Source organism: Perognathus longimembris, chromosome 1 (genome assembly GCF_023159225.1).
Source record: "Perognathus longimembris pacificus isolate PPM17 chromosome 1, ASM2315922v1, whole genome shotgun sequence".
Taxonomy (NCBI): Eukaryota; Metazoa; Chordata; class Mammalia; order Rodentia; family Heteromyidae; genus Perognathus; species Perognathus longimembris.
Window position 1 is genome coordinate 57,451,529 of NC_063161.1, and position 21,286 is coordinate 57,472,814.

General features: G+C 44.4%; 1 long non-coding RNA gene across 1 annotated transcript in view; it reads right to left on the reverse strand.

The window, feature by feature from the left end:
- Positions 1 to 985: 985 nt before the first annotated feature.
- Positions 986 to 21,286, reverse strand: part of LOC125365729 — a 22,327-nt gene continuing 2,026 nt past the window's right edge. Inside the window, exons 2-3 of the long non-coding RNA XR_007213739.1 lie at positions 14,127 to 14,132; positions 986 to 1,248 (exon numbers count right to left, since the gene is read on the reverse strand). This is a non-coding gene — a long non-coding RNA (uncharacterized LOC125365729). The remainder of the gene's footprint in view (positions 1,249 to 14,126; positions 14,133 to 21,286) is intronic.

The following is a 21,286-nucleotide window of genomic DNA, read 5'->3' on the forward strand; positions in this document are numbered from 1 at the left end:
CTCTTCTCCTCAGGCCGGCTCGGTTCTGCTCTGCCTGGCTCCTCTGACTGGTCTGCTTGTCTCCGCTCTGCTCCTCTGGCTGCTCTGGTTCTACTCCTCTTCACTCACCTCCTCTCTCCTCCTCCTGCTTTTCTCTTCTCCCCCCTATGCCCAGGCAGGCAGCCTATTTATACACTTGGGGCTCTCAAGCCCTCCCTTACTCCTGAAGCAGTTTAATACCATGCCCCCTCCTATGTCCTAGGCCATGACACAGCAGGGGGTGGGATTTCCCTGTCTGGTGAGTTATTACATTCCCCACTGGTTTTTATGTCCAATCAAATCATTGATTGTCTTTTTGGGCTAAATTCTGAACTACTCTCACCCACATCAAAGCACCAAAATCCAACAGATAATACAAGGTATGGGCCGAAAAGCTCTCCCCATAGTAACACATTAAGAACAAGCAACAAAGAATCCTACTGAACATATTAACACTTGCTAAATCTTATATTCAGGGGATCCTCTGAATGTCTCTGGATATCATCCCACTGGCTGTTTCACTTGAGAGTGATGGATCCAATGCTGTTTTCCTGCAACTTTAATAACTGAGGGAGTACTCAGTACTACGGAGTAAGGCCCTTGCCACTTGGGTTCCAGTTCAGGAGGGTGATGCCTTTTTACCAACACCAGCTGTCCAGGCGAAAAAGAGTGGGTGGAGTTTTTCTGGGGAGGCCGTTGGGCCTCGGCCACCAAAGGATAGGCACATGAAAGAACACATTGCAAAACCTGCAATGACTGTACAAGATTATGGTTAGACATTTCTGTTAGTATAGCTTCCCCAAGTTTAGCAACCAAAGGAGGTGGTCTACCATAAATTATTTCAAAGGGAGTAAATCCTTTAACATAGGGAGTACATCTTGCTCAGAGGAGGGCAAATGGGAGGAAGCTTACCCAGTCATGGCCAGTCTCTAATTCAGTTAAAGTTTCCTTTGAGGTCCTTTTCACCCTTTCCACCTGTCCTGAACTCTGAGGCCTATAAATGCAATGTAACTTCCAATTTATTCTAGGGCCTTAGCTAATAATTGAGTAACTTGGGCCGTGAAGGCTGGGCCATTGTTGGACCCCATTGCTAAGCATAAGCCAAATCAAGGAATTACCTGAGCGGTTTGGTTTTTGTTGGGAATGCCTCAGCCCAGCCTGAAAAAGTGTCCACTAACACTAACAGATACCGATACCCATACTTTCCAGGCTTTTCCTCCGTGAAGTCCACTTCCCCAAATTCACCAGGTGAGGTTCCATGTTCTATCTTTCTAGCATTTGCCCCACTAGTTTTCAAGACAGTTTAATCAGTGGCCTGGAGCAAAGTATATACAGAAGGCTTGAGCCATATTTCATAAGTGCAGTCTCCACACTTGCTACTACTGTTTTCCATGCCTCCTCCTTTAATCTTGATGACTAGTAGTTCTAGTGGCCCCACTGGTTTTCGGGTGGCTTCCCAAGCTGCCTGATCAGCTCTGCTGTTTCCCTGAACCTCAGGGGTCTCTAATTTCTTTAATGCCTGTTTAGTACTCTGAACCTCAGTCTGGAGCTTGGAGACTTCTTTCTCTTTTTCTCCCAAGCTTGCTTTCATGATCCCAACTTCCTTCTCAAAGGCCTCCTTAACCTGCAAGCATCCTGGCAGGGGCACAGAAGAGGTTCTTTGATTGTCCAACTGCTGTTGCAGCCTGCTCCCAGCCTGCTGCTCCTTCTCACAGCACCTTTGCTTGTTCTTCAGCTCCTCTGAGTTCTCAATGGTGCTACTGAGACTTGTTCAGCGCCTCTTCTTGTTCCATTGGGATACGTTGCTTCTGCTTCAGGACCAGGAGCTTCTGGTGCAGCTGCTGCTCCTGTAGCTCTGGCTCTAACATGTGCAATGGGAACAGGTGATCTAGGCAAAAGTCCATGGGCACTGCTGTAGGAGCTACTTGCACAGGCAGTGCTATGGCCTCATCCATCTCTTTGCCCTTGTTGTTCTTGAGCTGCTGTGGGTTTTGCTCATGGTGCTGCTTCTCCAGTTCCTGTTCCTGGTGGTGTTTTTGTTCCTGAACCTGAGCTTCGTGTTGCTGTGAGAGCTGTTTTGCAATGAGAATCTGCTGCTTCTCCATTAGACTTTGTGTGGCGAGGATCTCAGCAGTCTGTTTTGGCCTTCTCCTCTAGTAGCATCTCTTTCTCTTTCTTCCCCTCTGTGTATTTTTTGTGACAGACCTTTCAACTGTTGGTTTAGCGCTTCTGTTTTTCTGTGTAACGCTCTTTCCATTTCCTGGGCATTCCTTATCAGAGCACGTATGTCCTTTAATTCTTTCTGAAGAGTGACAATTTCCTTCTTGAGCCTGTTGTTTTCTTGGCCTTTTCTTCTCTGACACAGGACTTTTTTGTCTGCTCCACTAACTGCTCTTTCAGTTCAACAAAGTTGGATTTTATAGCCCCTCGCTCCTTTTCAAGTTTCTCAGGGGATGTGAACACAGTTTCCTGGTGGCTAATGTGCTTACTTAACCTATCATTTTCCATCTTTCTCCTCCTTGGACATTCCCTTTTCAAATGTCCATTTAGCTTGCAATAAGCACATTGGTCTTGTCCTAGAGGTTCCCTATTTCCATTTGCAACTGAGTTATGCCATCGTGAATGGTTTCTTGATCCCTGTCCTGATGCTGTTGCTAAAACTTGAGCCACCTTTTTAAACTTCTCTTCCTCTAGGGCATCTCTGTTATCAAACACTCCCTGAGCTACCAAAAGAATTAAGTGGAGGTGTATAAAGGACACAAACAGAACTAATAAAAAATAACCTAAGATAAATACCCACAGATACTTAACCCACACATCCCACATGCCGTCCAGATGGATTATCTTGCTGGGGCCTCCAAATGTATTCCAAGAGCGAGAATAGTCCATGAATAATCCACGGAGGCACACTTAAGGTGGGAAGGGGTTTTACTTACAAAGGGATTTTATTTACAACCTAAAACCCAGAACCAGAGCTACCCTCCATCTCCTAATGCTAGCCTGAGACTACTTTGTTCTGAGTTAGTTACCCAGAGTCCAGACCTGAGACCTGTCTTGACATGAACTCTGAACCTCCATCTTAATTTCCAACCACCTCAGCTTTCCAGCCTGCAAACCTCCAAACCTCCAGACCTCCAGAGGAGCAAGCTTCCTTCCTGTAAGCCTCAAGCCTCCTCACAGGCTTTAGGCTTTTCTGCCGGCCTCAGGCTCTCAGACTGTCCCTCAGGCCTCAGGCCTCAGACTCCTCCTCAGGCCTCAGGCTCCAAACTCCCTCTCAGGCCTAAGGCTCTGGCTGGCCCAGTATGGCTCTCCACTCTGCTCCTCTCCTCAGACCAGCTCGGTTCTGCTTTGCCCTGTTCCTCCAGCCAGTCTGCTTGTCTCCGCTCTGCTCCTCCGGCTGCTCTGGTTCTGCTCCTCTTCACTCACTTCCTCTCTCCTCCTCCTCCTGCTCTTCTCTTCTCCCCTCTATGCCCAGGAAGGCAGCATATTTATACACTTGGGGCTCTCAAGCCCCTCCCTTACTTCTGAAGCAGCTTAATGCCACGCCCCCTCCTATGTCCTAGGCCATGACACACCAGGATTGGGATTTCCCTGCCTGGCGGGTTATTACAGTAGAGATGAAGCTTTTTTTTTGCCAGTCCCGGGGCTTGGACTCAGGGCTTGAGCACTGTCCCTGGCTTCTTTTTGCTCAAGGCTAGCACTCTACCACTTGAGCCACAGCTCCACTTCTGGCTTTTTAGTTGCTAATTGACAATAAATGTCTCATGGCCTTTCCTGTTCTGTAGGCTTCCAACTGCCATCCTCATATCTCAGCCTCCTGAATAGCTAGGATTACAGGTGTGAGCCACCAGCGCCCAGCTTTCATTTGATCTCTCTCTCTCTCTCTCTTTTTTTTTTACAATACCCATGAAAGGCAATAGGTATTCTTTTCTTATTTTATCTTTTTATCCTATTCTATTTTATTCTACTCTACCCTCTCCTCTCCTTTCCTATTTTATTTTATAGATGAAGAAAGTGAGGAAGTAAAGACCTGGTTTACATGTTAGAATGCCAGCTGGGAGTGAAAAAAGCCCAGCCCCATTCACCAGCACAAATAAATAAAACCAACCAACAACAAAGAGACAAAACAAAAGAAAAAACTAGAAGGGAAGAGTGAGGCTCTTGAGAAGGTGAATAAATGAGGGTGCATGGACTCAGGCCCACATTCTCTTGCAAGTCTGTTCAGTATTAGGTATTGAATACTTCAGAAAGAACATTAAAAAGGCAGAAAACCCTAGTGTATTCCTCTAAGGCACTCAGAATCCACTAACTCTTGATAGCCTTCCTTTTTCTTTTGAACCCTCTCTGATTGAAATGCAGGCTCCTGTCTGGCCATGGCTAATATATTGAACATCTTTCTAGTAAGTGGAAGGCAAGTGTTTTTACCTGACACTTTGAGATATAAAAACACTTGGACCACATTTGAGAGAAACACATTTCTAGATACACAACAAGTTTTTAGTAGTAGAAACATTAATAAATGTGTTCATTTTATATCAGGGAGGTATTTTTGCCTGGTCACTATTAGAAGGTCTAAGAAATAAATGTGCTATTTGTGTTTTTATTAACTGAGGAGAGAGAAAGAAGATGTTAGTATAGTCTAATTTACTGTAAGAATCCTAAATCAGTTGGGCGCTGGTGGCTCACACCTATAATCCTAACTACTGAGGAGGCTGAGATCTGAGGGTGGCAGTTTGAAGACAGCCAGAGCAAGAAAATCCATGAGACTCTGACCTCCAATTAACCACCCACAAGCCAGAAGTGGAACTGTGGCTCAAGTGTTAGAATACCAGCCTTGAGCAATAAAGCTTAGGAACAGTGCCCAGGCCTTGAGTTCAAGTCCCAGGACCAGCAAAATATACTAAGTAAAAAAGCTAGGTGTAGTGTTGTATCCTCGCAATGCCCTTCAGCCCCCTGTGATCTGTGGAGGGTGTTTGCATAGATGCCCGGCACGGGCTCACCGTCAACTGGTAGCAGGTGGTGTATTTGATCCTTGGCCTCCCAGTGCCAACCTTATGTCACGGAAGGCCTATCTGCCCTTTGAACTGATGAAACCAGGTATGTATGCTTTTCCAAAACAGGGCAGACAAAGCCTTCTGTTGATTAAGATAAAGCCGAAATACATTTCATCTGGGGATTATTGAGCTTGTGGTCAACACAATCCCCTTCCTCTATCAATTTGTAAAGAAGCTGCAGAAAGTGATTGACTTTGTTTATTCTACCACCATTATCACCACCACCAACTGTTGTACCCAAATCCTGATACCCCAAAGACCACCGAGACCGAGATCGATGCAAAAGCAAAGGTGCCATTTATTAGTGAATGCACATTCGGGCCAACATTTTCACCAGACGCAGCTGAGAGACAAGGGCCTTGAGAAAGGGGATTGCACACTTTTTATACCGGTGAACAAACAACTTTAGGGGCTTCCCATGTTGGCAGCTATCCTACTGGTCGACCTTCAGCAATGCCTGATATGTTGTTTAGGGGCCATCTGCACATTTCAAAACAGCAACGATTTATTCTTGGCTAGGTCAGCTTGCCCCCTATCTATTGTTTGGTGGGCTACTGGATGGGCACATAGTTGTGGTTTTCCCAGTGACTGCACTCTCAGCTTCTCAGAATCAGCTCTAACTGTAACATGGCTGCCTCTTTTTCAAAATGGAATCATTTTGGTCTTTCATTTCCCCCTTCTCATAGGAGACTGGGGGACCAATCTTGGTTCCTCTGAGATGCCCACATCAATGTATGGGGTCATCTCAATGTACGAGTCGGTCACTCACGAGTCTAGGGGTTGATATTTTTGTCTAAGCTCCATTAGTTGAACTGTATTCACCCGATCTTTTACAAAAGCTGCAAACCTATTTATATTATAGCCAACTTGATTACATACCAATTTTACTCAGAAGTTGCAATTTTAAGACATACTCATACCATTTGTTACATACTTAAACTTTCTGGGGATTGTCTTCCTCACTTTTAACATGCCAAAACTTTTTTTTTTTTTTGGCCAGTCCTGGGGCTTGGACTCAGGGCCTGAGCACTGTCCCTGGCTTCTTTTTGCTCAAGGCTAGCACCCTACCACTTGAGCCACAGCGCCACTTCTGGCCATTTTCTATATATGTGGTGCTGGGGAATTGAACCCAGGGCCTCATGTATACGAGACAAGCACTCTTGCCACTAGGCCATATCCCCAGCCCATGCCAAAACTTTTTAATCTAAAGAAAATCATTTTTGTTTCCCCAATTCTCTTTCTAAAGTCTTTTCTTATACTGTTTTATAAGCTGTGTCTTATAAAACTTAACACATCCCCACTCACACCGTCTTCTACTTCCTCATACCATCAGCGACTTACTTGAGCATTCTGTGACCATTGAAGACAATCCTCACTTTTTAAATCCCTTTCCCAAGGCTTTCTTCACCATTTTTTTTTTTTTTACATTTTCCTGAGCTTTTGCAGCTTGAGTTTACCACGGTAGAGATGCTCAGGGTGAAGATGTAGATTCCTTCAGATGACTGTCAGGCCGTCCTTGATCTTAACCCAAATGAAATGGGCAGGGGCTGTGGCTGCAGCAGGCATTGGTGTCTTCCTGTGACTCCAATAGAATGTCACATCTCCTGCTGTGTTGTCTGTAACTTTCTGCATAAACTGGTTAAAGAAGCTTAACCTAAGGCCTGATTTTAGTGAAATTTCCTAATATTTTTTGCTTGCTTCCTTAAGTACACTGGCTTTTGCAGGCTGGTACTCCACTGATTTAGGCAGTGGCCCTCAGATTCATTTCTCTGGGCCTTGATTTTAAAGGGGAGCTGATGGGCAAAGATCATCCATCTTCTGTAACTTCTTCAGGCTGACTCAGGGGTATTGACCTTTCCTAGCCAGGAACCTATAGAACCTTAGCCTACTTTACCAAGGGGTTGCCAGGATCAGATGTCCATTGGGAGCTTTATTCCAAACTGGAAATTACATTTAACATTTAACTTTTAACAACTATACAGACTTTTTTAGTTTGCAAAAGCATTTTCCTGCCTGGCTGGGGAAACTGATCACTGATGACCTAACAGTGCCTAAATTACCTTTGTAGGCCTTAGATCTCAATAAAGACAATTTCAGGTCCACAAGCCTTTTTTTCTGAACAGATATGCCAGCTCAGAATTCTCACTGCCAATTAGAGTTTTGAGCGATGCAGGGGGTTGGCATTTTTAAATTATCCTCCCATTTGACAACTTAGCTTCACTACCCACTATCACAGATGACTGGCAAGTTCCTGTCAAGTTACAAAGACATGGGCATTAGAAAGGCATGCTTACAAACTATTCTTCTAGGACCTCCCAGCTCTGATTAACTTTTGAAAAGCCAAACACAATTGACTCTAAGAACTGATACCATCTCTACCATCCAAGCAGTGGCTTGCTGCCTCTGGATGCACCATTACTTTGTCCCAGGTGTAACTTTTCCATTCTGGGATAAATGCACCTTTGGCATTTCTCTTGGTCTCTGGACTTGAACTCAGGGTCTGAGTGCTGTCCCTCAGCTCTCCATCTCAAGGCTAGCACTCTGCTATTTTGAGTGACAACACAACTCCGTTCCCAGCATAGAGACAAAGGCTCTCACAAGGACCTTTCTCTGCCCAGGCTGGCTACAAATTGCAGATTCAGATCATGAGTCTGTACATAAAGCCACTTTATTCCAATTAAAGGCAACAAGGTGATCCACACAGAAGTAGTTTTTAAGCAAGATGTTACCTGGAACTTACTGAGGGCCAAAGTTACATCTGACAAACTTGTAGGAATCATCTGTCCTTCTCTGTGAGCCTTGTTGGAAACTCTTACCAAAACCTATGGACAAACTGGAATAGCAATTGAACAATCATTTTGTTAGCAGTAATTTTTCCTTTTTCCACATTGGAACAATTATTTAGGACAGTTTTACTTCCAAATTTTATATCTAGAAATCCATTTTTGATTTTTAAATGCTTTCTAATCTCTGTTTTAAAATTTACACTTTAGTTTTTAATTGCATTTGAAGAACTCTGAAACCTAGAGGCACCAGGTGCCTCCCACTGCTTCAGGCTGCTTGTTTTAAAAGAACCTTTTTTTTCTTTATTTTTTTAAAATCTGAGTTACTGCCTAGAAAACCTTTGAACTCAAATGATACATTTTTCTTAATGTAAGAATTACAAGCACAGAATTACAAACACAAGAATCCAGACTTAGCATTTTAAAAATACACCCAAATTGCAAAATAGCGTAGAAATCAAGTTACAACATACAGAAACTTTTTAACTCTCTTTTAAAAACTTTAAAAATTCTTAGTACCTCCCAAGGGGCAGTTTTAGAAATACCAATCAACTCTTTTTTTTTTTTTTTTTTAACCATCAGGTTTTCCATGTCCACTTGTAAGGAAAAGACAAAGATAGACCTCCACTGGCCTGTCCTACCGAATGGGCATATACCCAGTGACTCTTTAGGGCTTGATGAACTGCCTTTGTGCCAGTTTACTTTTTTTCCACCATGCATGGACTCCCCCCAGGGCCTGTTCCACCATGTATGGACCTGCTAAGCTGCATCTTTGCCAGTTCACCCCTCACTCCTGAGGATAGGCACACAGACCTGTCCTTGGTTTTTCCTGTCCTTTTCTCTTGATCTCTGACTGAGAAACCCAAAACACCTTCTTTTAACAGTGATAAACATTAATATCCAAATTTCTGACATTTAGCCCCAAATTTTAACAGTGGAGGAAAATAAATTTCAAGTTTCCAATGCCTTTTGCTAAGCCAGATAACTTGATTACACTGCAAACAGCCTTCTGCATTAAGATACCAAAACAGAACAAGACAAAACAGAACTGAGAAAGTCTTACTTCCCTGTAGATGTCTTTAAGTAAAAGAGATTTTTTTGGGGGGCTGGGGATATGGCCTAGTGGCAAGAGTGCTTGCCTTGTATACATGAGGCCCTGGGTTTGATTCCCCAGCACCACATATACAGAAAATGGCCAGAAGTGGCGCCGTGGCTCAAGTGGCAGAGTGCTATCCTTGAGCAAGAAGAAGCCAGGGACAGTGCTCAGGCCCTGAAGTCCAAGCCCTCCAGGACTGGCCAAAAAAAAAAAAAAAAAGTTAAAAGAGATCTTTTTTGGATGGCATGTCCAGCGTTGACGGGCTGGTTGCCAGTGTGACATAGACACCATGGGGGCCCTGGAACATCTCAGGGGGATTCTCCCCTGTGATTGCCATCCCCTGGCAGTCAGTCCCCCAAGGCCACCTGCCACTGGCTTCAAGGAACACAGATGCCCAGCTCAGCACTGGGAAGAGTAGAGACAAACTAACCCACAAAAACAGCACAGTAATAGAAAACACCACCAAAAGTGGCAAGCAAAAGTGAAAGCAGACACAGAACACCACAAAGACGAATAACAGAATGAGACAGACACAAACACAGACAGAGCAGCCCTTCCTGGACAAGGTGTTTAGCCCAAGGAGCTGTTAAAAACCACTTTCAACCCAAGAACAGTACCTGCCACTAATGGGGACGGTCATCTCAGGGGGATCCTCCCCTATGATTTCCATCCCTCAGCAGTCAATCCCTTACTGAAAGAAAACACTCACTGTCCTTGCTGAAAGCAACATTCCCTGACAGAGGGGATCTTGTTAAGACCTCCCCCCCATTCCCAATGGGAACCTGGGGAATATCTTCCCAACTCCTGCTGGCAACCTATAGCACATCCACCAGATCGTATGCCAGCCAGATTTAAAAACTGAAACAGACACAGACACTCACCTAAGTGCACCTCTATTCACCAGTCAGAGGACGGCTCCGCGATCAGGGTCGGCACTGGATCTGGGGTATCCCGGATGAGCCCCCATGATGTTGTGCTCAAATCCTGATACCCCAAAGGCCACTGAGATTGAGCTCGATGCAAAAGCAAAGGTGCTATTTATTAGCGAATGCCCATTTGGGCCAACATGCTCACCAGACACAGAAAGGGGATTGCACACTTTTTATACAGGTGAACAAACAACTTTAGGGGCTTCCCATGTTGGCAGCTATCCTATTGGTTGACTTTCAGCAATGCCTGATATGTTGTTTAGGAGCCATCTGCACATTTCAAAACAGCAACGATTTATTCTTGGCTAGGTCAGCTTGCCCCCTATCTGTTGTTTGGTGGGCTACTGGATGGGCACATAGTTGTGGTTTTTCCCACAGCTTATCAGCTTTCTCTCAGCTTCTCAGAATCAGCTCTAACTGTAACATGGCTGCCTCTTTTTCAAAATGGAATCACGGGCTGGGAATATGGCCTAGTGGCAAGAGTGCTTGCCTCGTATACATGAAGTCCTGGGTTTGCTTCCCCAGTACCACATATACAGAAAACGGTCAGAAATGGTGCTGTAGCTCAAGTGGCATAGTGCTAGCCTTGAGCAAAATGAAGCCAGGGACAGTGCTCAGGCCCTGAGTTCAAGGCCCAGGACTGGCAAAAAAAAAAAAAAGAAAGAATCAAAATGGAATCACTTTGGTCTTTCACAACAACAAAACCCTGTGTATCCAAGCAAACTTTTTTTTTTTTGCCAGTCCTGGGGCTTGGACTCAGGGCCTGAGCACTGTCCCTGGCTTCTTTTTGCTCAAAGCTAGTGCTCAACCACTTGAGCCACAGCACTACTTCTGGCCTTTTCTGTTTATGTGGTGCTGAGGAATTGAACCCAGGGCTTCATGCATGTAAGGCAAGCACTCTACTGCTAGGCCCCATTCCCAGCCCCCTAAGCAAACTTTTGTTGTTTTAAGAGGTCCAGGAAGCCCCAGAAACATGAGGACCTAGTGGTCCTTATAATGTCTAATTTGCTGTTGTGTTGATGAGACCATAATTAACTTCCTAAGCTTGTATCGATGTCATATTTATTTTGGCATCCATCAAAATAAAATTTAGCTGAGACATTTCTTATCAATTTAGGATTTTTTTTCCTTTTTTTTTTTTTTTTTTTTTTTTTTTTTTTTGCCAGTCCTGGAGCTTGGACTCAGGACCTGAGCCCTGTTCCTGGCTTCTTTTTGCTCAAGACTAGAACTCTACCTCTTGAGCCACAGCACCACTTCTGGCCTTTTCTGTTTATGTGATGCTGAGGAATCAAACCCAGGGCTTTGTGCATGCCAGGCAAGCACCTACCTTACTGCTAAACCACATTCCCAGCCCTAATTTAGGAATCTCATGCCTAAACCTCATTAACTAAGATTTCTGAGACTCCCCTTTGAATAGCTTAGGGTGTGTAGCTCAGTTTCCTTCTGGTGGATTTAACTCTGCATTGTCAGCTGTTTTTCCAGAATGGTCTGGTGGGAGGGCTGTGTGGAAGGGGAGATGAGTATCTCGCAGAATCACCTGGAGAGATCATCACTTTAGACTCTTTGTTTTTCTTCCCAAGACCTGAATTTGTTAGCATGTACCTGTTTGGAACACCATGTTCCAGACTAACCTGCTGTCTTGGTCATGTGTGGTGGGAATAGAAGACTTCCCAGCAGAAGGTTAAAAACTTTTATTACAATTGGGGACAAAGGGTAAGCAAATGCAGCAGTGGTACTCACTAAACACTATGTGGAAAAATGAATATGTATCTTGTGGATGGGGATAGGAGGGAAAAACTAGGAGAGAGTGAGCGAAGGGGGTGCATTGTCCAAAAAAAAGTACTGTTTACCGGATTTATGTAACTGTAACCTCTGTGTACATCAGTTTTATAATAACATTAAAAAATAACAGTTGGGCTTTTATATATAAAGAACCTAAGAGAGGGTAGGTGGTTTGAAGAAGTCACAGAATCTGAGAGTGGAAGAAAATAACATGAATGTTTCTTCTGTTGCCAAGAGAAGTGCTAAACCTTTCTCTTAGGTTATTTAACACACACATACACCACGAACATGGGATGCAGAGAGCAATGCAAAGAACCGAATGCTGTTTGACTTTTCTGTTTGAAAAGTACTGTGTTGGTTCAGAGACTCTGAATTTATAGATTGTGTCTATGATTAAAAAAATAGTGATAGCTGGGTACCTGTGGCTCATGCCTATAATTGCAGCTATTCACTAAGCTGAGATCTGAAGATTGCAATTCAAAGCTAGCCTAGACAGCAAAGTTTGTGAGGCTCTTATCAGTGATTAACCAGCAAAAACCAGAAGTGGAGCTGTGGCTCAAGTGGTAGAGTTCTAGCCTTGAACAAAAAAGCTAAGGAGCAGAGCACAGGCCCTGAGTTCAAGCCCCAGTACTGGCACACGCACACACGTGTGCGCGTGTGCATGCACACACAACACACACAGAGTGAGAGAAAAGCAATGATATAGCCTAGTGTTTTTTTTTTTTTTGTGTGTGTGTGTGTGTGTGTGTGTGTGTGTGTGTGTGTGTGCTGTTCTTGGGAGTTGGGCACTGTCCTTGAGCTTCTTGCTAGTGGTCTACTACTCCAGCCACAACTCCACTTCTGGCTGTTTTTTTCTTGGTAATTTATTAGAGATAAGAGTCTCCTGATATTTCCTGCCCAGGCTGGATTCAAACTGCAGTCCTCAGATCTCAGCCTCTGGAGTAGCTAGGATTACAGGCATGAGCCACCAGCACCCCGCCTGGCTAGTGGTTTTAAAATGAAATTCCTGGAGTTCCCCATGTGGTATTGAGGACTACATAGGATAGCTAAGAGGCCCAGTGACTTCACTTCCCCCATTAGAGCAGCTCGAGTTAAGCTGACTTAATCTTTAGAAAACACTGAAAACCACCAGCTTCCTAGTTTATACATGAAAAATGTCACTCCTAGTAAAAATGTCACACCCATTTCTCAACTCAGGCTAGCAGTGCTAGCACCACTATAATAATTTTTCATGCCTGTAAGGTCCACCCCTTGGATGGCTCCATGCAGATGCCCCCTACCTGTTTAAGTCTGTGCCCAGTACCTATTTACCTAGGTAATTGGCACACCTGCAGGCAGTTACCTCATCCTCTTCTGAGGTCACATTGAATCCACCTGGACAGATCTCCCACCTTTTCCTGTATAATCTGGCTCAACACAGTCCCTGTGTTCTTTCCTTTTCTCTCTTGTTCTCTGCCTTTTTCTCTTCTTCCTTGCCCTCTGTCTCCTCATCTTGTGTGGGCTGGCAGTTTGCTTTCCCTCCAATGAACTAATTTCTGCCCGAACCATGTGGCGAGTTTCCATCTTGGCTAACCTTACATCTGTGCTGTGACTCAGGAGGGACAGAGTCAGGAGTCACTGGATCTCCTCCTTCCACTTCTCTGTTGAGTGTTAATCTGCCTCCTTGACTCCCCCTCCTCAGACCAAACTGTCAAAAGCCAGAGGAAACTCACCTTGGACTGCTCGCCTTTACCATTGCTGGCTACACATCCACCACACCATCTCCTCTCCATGTCTGATGAGTGACTTCCTGCTACAGGTCCTCTGCCTGACAACACCAGAGGGACTCCTTATGCCTTTTTGGCCAGTCTGTTCTCATTTCAGGGATGCTTAAATCTAGAATTTGACTCTACGTCCTTGCAGCCCCCTGTCTATGTCCTTGTTGACCCCTATCTATGTCCTTATGGACTCCTATGTCCTCACCAGACTACTCCATAAAGTCAAAATTCCTCATAGGCTAGAAAATCAGTCTCCATGGCCCAACCTTTTGGCTTGTGCTCTCGAGAGTGTGACTCGGGCTGAGTTCCAGGGACATCCCCCCTCTCCCCCCAGGTTAGCCATTCTTGGTTTGATCTACTCCACAAGCTGAAGGAGAAAGCAGGCAGTTTTAGAGAAATAACTCTGACAGTGTTTGTGGTCAATTCTTAATATGTTACAGTCCCTGCCTCATGAGATTCTTCCAGGCTTCATTCAAGGACTGGCATCTACCACCAAGGGACAGCTGCTGCTTGCCTTCTCATGGAGGGGCCACATCTCCATCTTTTACCCCTAATGTTGATGCCTCTTGCCAGCAGGAAGTAGGCAGAGAGAGTCAGCACCCTTTTTCATAATTATTAAAAGGCTGGAATGTTAAGTAGGTAACCTGGAGGCAGTTACCTCCTCCTTCTCTGAGGTCACATTCAACCCACCTGGCCATATCTCCCACCTTTTCCTATAAAATCTGGCGCAACACAGTCCCCATTCTCTCTTGCTCTTTTCTCTTTTTTTTCTCTTCTTCCTTGCCCTCTGTCTGACACCTCCATCTTCCGTGGGCTGGCAGTTTGCTTTCCCTCCAATGAACTCCTTTCTGCCTGAACCATGTGGTGGGTTTCCTTCCTGGCTAACCTTACAATGCCATCATTGTTTTGTTTTGGGGTGTGTGTGTGTGTGTGTGTGTGTGTGTGTGTGTGTGTGTGTGTGTGTGTGTTTTGCCAGTCCTGGGGCTTGAACTCAGGGCCTGGGCTCTGTCCCTGAGCTTCTTTTGCTCAAGGCTAGCACTTTACCACTTGAGCCACAGCACCACTTCTGGCTTCTTCTGTTTATGCGGTACTGAGGAATGGAACCCAGGGCTTCATGCCTGCTAGGCAAGTACTCTACCACTAAGCCACATTCCCAGCCATTTCTTTTGTTCTTACTGATATTTGGTTTTATTTTTGGTGGTATTGGGATTTGAATGTAAGTCATTGCACTGGCTAGGCAAATGCCCTACCATTAGAAGCACACCCCAGGTCCTGTTTGAATTTTAATTACCGTATATGTATTTAAAAAATCAGCTAGCATAAAGTTTATTTTTTTTTAAAGCAAGAATGTTACACCAATCCTTTCTTCCCTCCTTAAATCTTATCTCTGGGTTTAGACTTTTGTAGCTGTTTCTAGAACTCAAATGTGTTTGTCTCTTTCCTCCAGGGCTTAATTTATCCTCTTTTGTAGACAATCCTCTTAAGTTGATTCCTCATTCTGTAGGACCAAGGCTTAGTTTATCTCATTTCACTATACTCACCTCCTGCTTTCCTTTCTCTTCCATTCCCATTTTATAGATATGTCAGTATTTATAGCACTATTGTTCTTTAACTTTTTTTTTTTTTTTTGCCAGTCCTGGGCTTGGACTCAGGGCCTGGGCACTGTCCCTGGCTTCTTTTTGCTCAAGGCTAGCACTCTACCACTTGAGCCACAGCGCCACTTCTGGCTTTCTCAGTTTATATGGTGCTGAGGAATCGAACCCAGGGCTTGATGCATGCTAGGCAAGCACTTCATGGCTAAGCCACATTCCCAGCTCCACCTATGTGTTTTTGATAAATGAAATATAGCCTTTTTTGTGTCACTGGGGATCCAACCCAGGGCCTTCTGTTTACTAGTCACATACTTTACCACTGAGCTGCATCCGGATCACTGAATATAGCTTTTGTTTTGTTTTGTTTTGTTTTGCCAGTCCTGGGGCTTTAACTCAGGGCATGAGCACTTTCCCTGGCTTCTTTTTGTTCAAGGCTAGCACTCTACCACTTGAGCCAAAACACCACTTCTGGCTTTTTTCTATATATGTGGTGCTGAGGAATCGAACCCAGGGCTTCATGTATATGAGGCAAGCACTTTACCACTAGGCCATATTCCCAGCCCCCTGAATATAGCTTTTAAAAAACTTATGTGGACTGGGAATGTGGCTTAGTGGTAAAGTGCTTTCCTAGCATGCATGAAGCCTTGGGTTCCATTCCTCAGCACCACATAAACAGAAAAAATCTAGAAGTGCTGCTATGGCTCAAGTGGTAGAGTGCTAGCCTTGAGCAAAAGCTCAAGAACAATGCCCAGGCCCTGGGTTCAAGCCCCAAGACTGGCAAAAATAATAAAATATTCCCTGGCCACGCACCAGTGGCTCACACCTGTAAATCTAACTACTCAGGAGGCTGAGATCTGAGAATCATGGTTCAAAGCCAGGCTGAGCAGGAAAGTCTATTAGACTCTGATCTCTAACCATAAGAAGTCAGAAGTGGATCTGTGACTCAAGTGGTAGGTAGGACTCAAGAGTCCTAGCCAACCTTTGAAGAGTTAAAGTAAACCCCATTTTCAGGCAGCCCCCAGTCCTGGCTAGCAGGACAAATTTATTAGGGCCCAGCCCGTCAGGAAACTCCCTGCCTAACTCTTAACTGGCTGGGAATGCTTAACTCTAACCGCCCCGGAATGTCTCTAGCCTGGAATGTCTCTAGCCCTGAGCCAATCAGATTTGTACCTGTATCTTAATCTTTCTTGAACACCTGATTGCTGTAACTTGGTTTTTGCCTTTATAAGCTCTGTGAAATCTCAGTTTGGGGCCTTCCTCCTAACCTCCGCTGTGTCGGAGTGTAGGATGAGGCCTGACCTGCAGCTTGCCTGAATAAAGCCTTGCTTTTGCATTTCGGAATGTCTGGCTCTTGGTGGTCTTCTTGGTGGCTTTCTCGCAACTTGGGCATAACAGTTGGGGGCTCGTCCGGGATACCCCCAGAGACCCTCGAGACCCCAGACCCCAAAGGTAAGAAAACAGCACTGTCCTGTCATTTGTCTGTTTTGCTTCCTTCTTGAGGACAGCTGTTCTGACTCGTATTTCTTGAAGGGATTGTTGAAGCGAACGCACTTACACGACAATCCTGGAGGATACCCAGATCCTCCACCCTTGAAGGGGGACCCCTGGAATCCCGCCCTGATACTTGTAGGGTGCAAGTCAGTTCGGTTTTTGGCCAGAACTGACCAGGAGAGCCTCCTAACCGAGGCTCGACCCACCCACCTTGTACTTCTGTTTCTAGTTTACAGGAGTCAGCAGACCAACTTGGGAGATCTCCACCTCATAGGTCACCTCGACCACTTTGTAAATCACAGGCCTGCTTTTATTTCCTTGTTACTGTCATTATTTTCCTGTTTTTCATTTTATTGTGGACTGAAGGGCTAACGAGACTGTGGAGAATGGATAACATACCACCTAGCCCCCTAGACTTGACCCTAGCCCACTGGAAGGAGGCTAAGGAGATAGCTCAGAACCAGAGTGTGGCCATTAAGAAGGAAAAGTGGATCACCTTGAGCAAGTCAGAATGGCCCACCTTTGAGGGAGCTAATTGGCCACCTCAGGGGAGCTTTGACATAGGTAAGATCAGGACTTTGCAACGCCTAATCAACACCCCTCATTTGGACCATCCAGACAAAAGAAAAACCAAAAAGGAGCTGTGCCCTCTGCTCCGGAGGGTTCCATCCAGTCAATTTGCCGGCGCCGGCAACCCAGAACATGGATGCGTCAGTCCTGAGTCCTGACCTGCAGCTGCTGACAGGGGCAGACGAGGGGCCAGCCCAAGCCACCTGCAGGCAGCGGGGAGTGACCCCATCTGCAGCGCTGTCGTCTCTCTGTTGTTTGTGAGTCTGATAGTCTCTTTTGTGTCAAACCTGCATAACCTGTTTTGTTATCTTGTCCTGTGTTTGTTGGCGCTGTCAGTTTATAAATTAGTAGATTGTTTATGGCATAAAGATGTACAGGTGACAGCTCACAGTCAGAGTGTGAGTGTCCACAGAAGGAACTCTGGGGGACCCCCACCCAGCCTTCTTCAGCAGAAAATTATTTGGTGTGCTAAAATGTTTTGCTAAAACTATCAAGCCCTGGAAAATGAGGCTGGAGAATGCTAAAATCATTTATAAAGGTTTTGTCTTAAAATTTGCATGTTGCAGGAGTAAGATTGGCAAAAATATCTCTTGCCACTGGAAAATGTACAGCCGATGTTTATTTTGTGCGCTTTAAGATCTTTTGAATATGTATGTGTGTGTGCATGTGTGAGTGTGAACATGTTCAAGACTGTTAGTATGATGTAGAATTGAGTGAGTTTAAGTTTAAATTCAAATGGTCATCAAGTTTGGGCATTACCAAATGCTTTAAAGGATTATTGCATTGTTTTAAAGAGGAACTATAGTTAAAAAATGGTTAATTAAAAAAAATCAGAGCTAAGTGTCAGAAATTTGGATGTAAAGGTTTATCACTGTTAAAAAAAACTGCTTGGGTTTCTCAGTCAAAGACCAATAGGAAAGGACAGGAATAACCTGGGACGGGCCTGTGTGCCTATCCACAGGAGTGAGGGGTGATCTGGCAAAGGTGCAGCTTAGCCAGCACATGTGGTGGCACAGGCCCTGGAGGGAATCCACGTGGTGGGACAGCCATAAGGGGGTGTCCATTCATGGTGGAAGAGGACAAGCCGGCACCATGACAGTTCATCAAGCTCTCAGGAGTAGGATGGAGATAAGCCCTTTGGTAGGACAGGCCAATGGAGGCCTTTCTTTTTTTTTTTTTTTTTTTTTTTGCCAGTCCTGGGCTTGAACTCAGGGCCTGAGCACTGTCCCTGGCTTCTTTTTGTTCAAGGCTAGCACTCTGCCACCTGAGCCACAGCGCCACTTCTGGCCATTTTCTGTATATGTGGTGCTGAGGAATCGAACCTAGGGCTTCATGTATACGAGGCAAGTACTCTTGCCACTACCCATATTCCCAGCCCGAGGCCTTTCTTTTGTCTCTTTTGTTTTCAGGTGAACTTTGGAAACCTGGTGGTAAAAATGAATGATTTGACTGGAATTTCTAAAACTGCCCCTTGAGAGGTACTAAGAATTGGAAAAGTTTTTTAAATGGTTAAAAAGTTTATTTATCTGATGTGATTTGATTCCTGTGCTATTTTTGTAATTTGGATTTTAAAGGATATATATTAAACTAATGGGGATAGAAGTAAACTCTCATTAACTCTCTGTATGTAGGAAGCAATGGCAAAATGGGCTAACGTTTCTCACTAATTTATTGGAAAGCTAAATGGATAAGTATTTCTAATTTTGTAATTGTAATTCTTGCATTAAGGAAAAATTGTCATTTGAGTTCAAAGGTCTTCATGCCATGCGGTAACTGGGACTGAAGAAAAAATAAAAAGAGGCTCTTTTAAAACAAGCAGCCTGGAGGCAAAGGGTGGCACCTGGTTTCAGAATGCCTGTGAGCTTCAGAGTTTTTCCAATGCAGATAAAAGCTAAAGTGTTAGTGTTAAAGCAGAGGTTAGTAAAAAGGCTTTGGAAATCAAGAATACATTTCTAGATAAGAAATTTGGAAGTAAAATTGTCCTAAATGATTATTGCAAAGTGAGAAAAAGAATTATGGGTACCAAAATGTTTAATTGCCATTCCAGTTTGTTTGTAGGTTTTTGGTAACAATTTCCAGCAGGCCCACAGAGAAGGACAGGTGATTCCTACAAGTTTGTCAAGATCTAACATTGGCCCTTAATAAGTTCCAGGTAAGAGCATGCTTAAAAACTACTTCTGTGTGGACCACCTTGTTGCTTTTAATTGGAGTAAAGTGGCCTCTAATAAGACTCATTGATCTGAAATCTGCAGTTCAAAGCGAGGCTGGGCAGAGAAAGGTCCCTGTGAGAGTCTTAGTCTCTAGTTGGCCAGCAGAAGTGCTGGGAACAGAGTCGTGAGTTGCTTTGAGGCTCAAAGTGGTAGGGTGCTAGTCTTGAGCTGGAGAGCTGAGTGACAGCACTCAGGCCCTGAGTCCAAGTCCAGTGAAAAGTCACTCCTGGGACAAAAGTGATGAAGCATCCAGAGGCAGTAAGCCACTGCTTAGATGGCAGAGATGGTGTCAGATCCTAGAGTCACTCCTGTTTGGCCTTTCAAAAGTTAATCAGAGCCAGGAGGTCCTAGAAGAATAGTTCATAAGCATGCCTTTTATTGCCCATGTCTGTCTACTGGGCAGGAACTTGCCAGTCATCTGTGATAGTGGGTAGTAAGGGTAAGTTTGTCAAATGAGAGGATAGTTTAAAGATCCCAACCCTTTGTATGTGCTCAAAGCCCTAACTGGCAGTGAATTTTGAGCTGGTACACCTGTTCAGGAAAGAAAGCTTGTAGACCTGAGATTGTGTCCTTATTGAGATCTGTTAAAGGCCTGCAAAGGTAATGTAGGCATTTTTTTTTGTCATCAGAGATCAGTTCCCCAGCCAGTCAGGAAAAAGCTTTTACAAACTAGAATGTTAAAAGGCTACACTGCGGTAGCCCAAAAAGAAGTCTGTATAGTTAAAAGTTAAATATTAAATGTAATTTCCAGTTTGGAGTAAAGTTCCTAGTAACATCTAATTCTGACAACCCCTTGGTAAAGTAGGCTAAGGATCTATAGGTTCCTGGGTAGGTAAGGTCAACGCCCCTGAGTCAGCCTGAAGAAGTTACAGAAGATGGATGGTTTCCACCCATCAGCTCCCCCTTCAAGATCAAGGAACCAGAGTCATTTTAAAATTATAATCCTAGCCTTATTGGAAATATTTGATTACTGAAAGTTATTGCTCTGGAAAAATTATGGCCAAAGGACATTGGCCATTGGTCAAGACATTGCTGTCTTGACATTCAGTGATGTGCCAGCCTACAAAAGCTAGTGTGTTTAAAAAGGAACCAGGAAAATACTAGAAGATTTGACTAAAGTTAGGCTTTAGATTAACTTAGGTTAAGCTTCTCTAACCAGTCTATGGAAAAAGTTTAGTTTGAGTATGTAGCAAATGGTATCAGTATGTCTTAAAAATTAGAGCATACGAGTAAAGTTGGTATATAATCAAATTGGCTATAATATAAATAGGGTCAGAATTGGGGCTTCGGTGTAAAACTATATCTGTACCTGCATCTGCAGGTCTAAGGTACTTGTGTGATGTCATCTAAATGTAAACCAGAAAGATCTCATGTAAATATCTTTAACTGCTTGACTCCCTTGCTGAGATGGTTTTGCAAAGTAGGTAAAGCCTGGATTTGCTTATCATATGTAGCCTTAGAAAAAGGGTGCACAACTCCCCTCATAAGATGGGACTAACCCCCTTTAAAATCAGGTTTGGGATCCCCTCCCATAATTCCTAACTTGCAACTTGCAATCGCATTTGTTATGAGCTTTTATCCCCTCTCAGAGCCCTATAGCAGGTCTACCAAGAGATCTGGCCCAAGCTAAAGGCCCTTTATGAGACTGGATCTCCTCCTGAGCCACACCCGCTACCAACTGAGTAAAGCGCCACTGACGAGGGAACCTAAAACCACGTTGGAAGGGACCTTACATCCTGCCACTGACAACTCCCACGGTACTCAGGGTGGACGGAGTTGCAACCTGGATTCTCTTCACCCACCCCATTGAAATGACTGGAGCCGGTGGACTCATTCACAGTGAGAGAGAACTTTCTACCCTGGTGGCAGATTAGCCACAACAGAGGCTGTGTACCAAAAGATGGACTTGGCTAACTTTACCTTGCTAGGCCTGCTATGTATGGTTAGTGCTTCGGTAGCTAGGGAGAGCCTAGACACCTATAAACCTTACCTATGGGTGGTCCA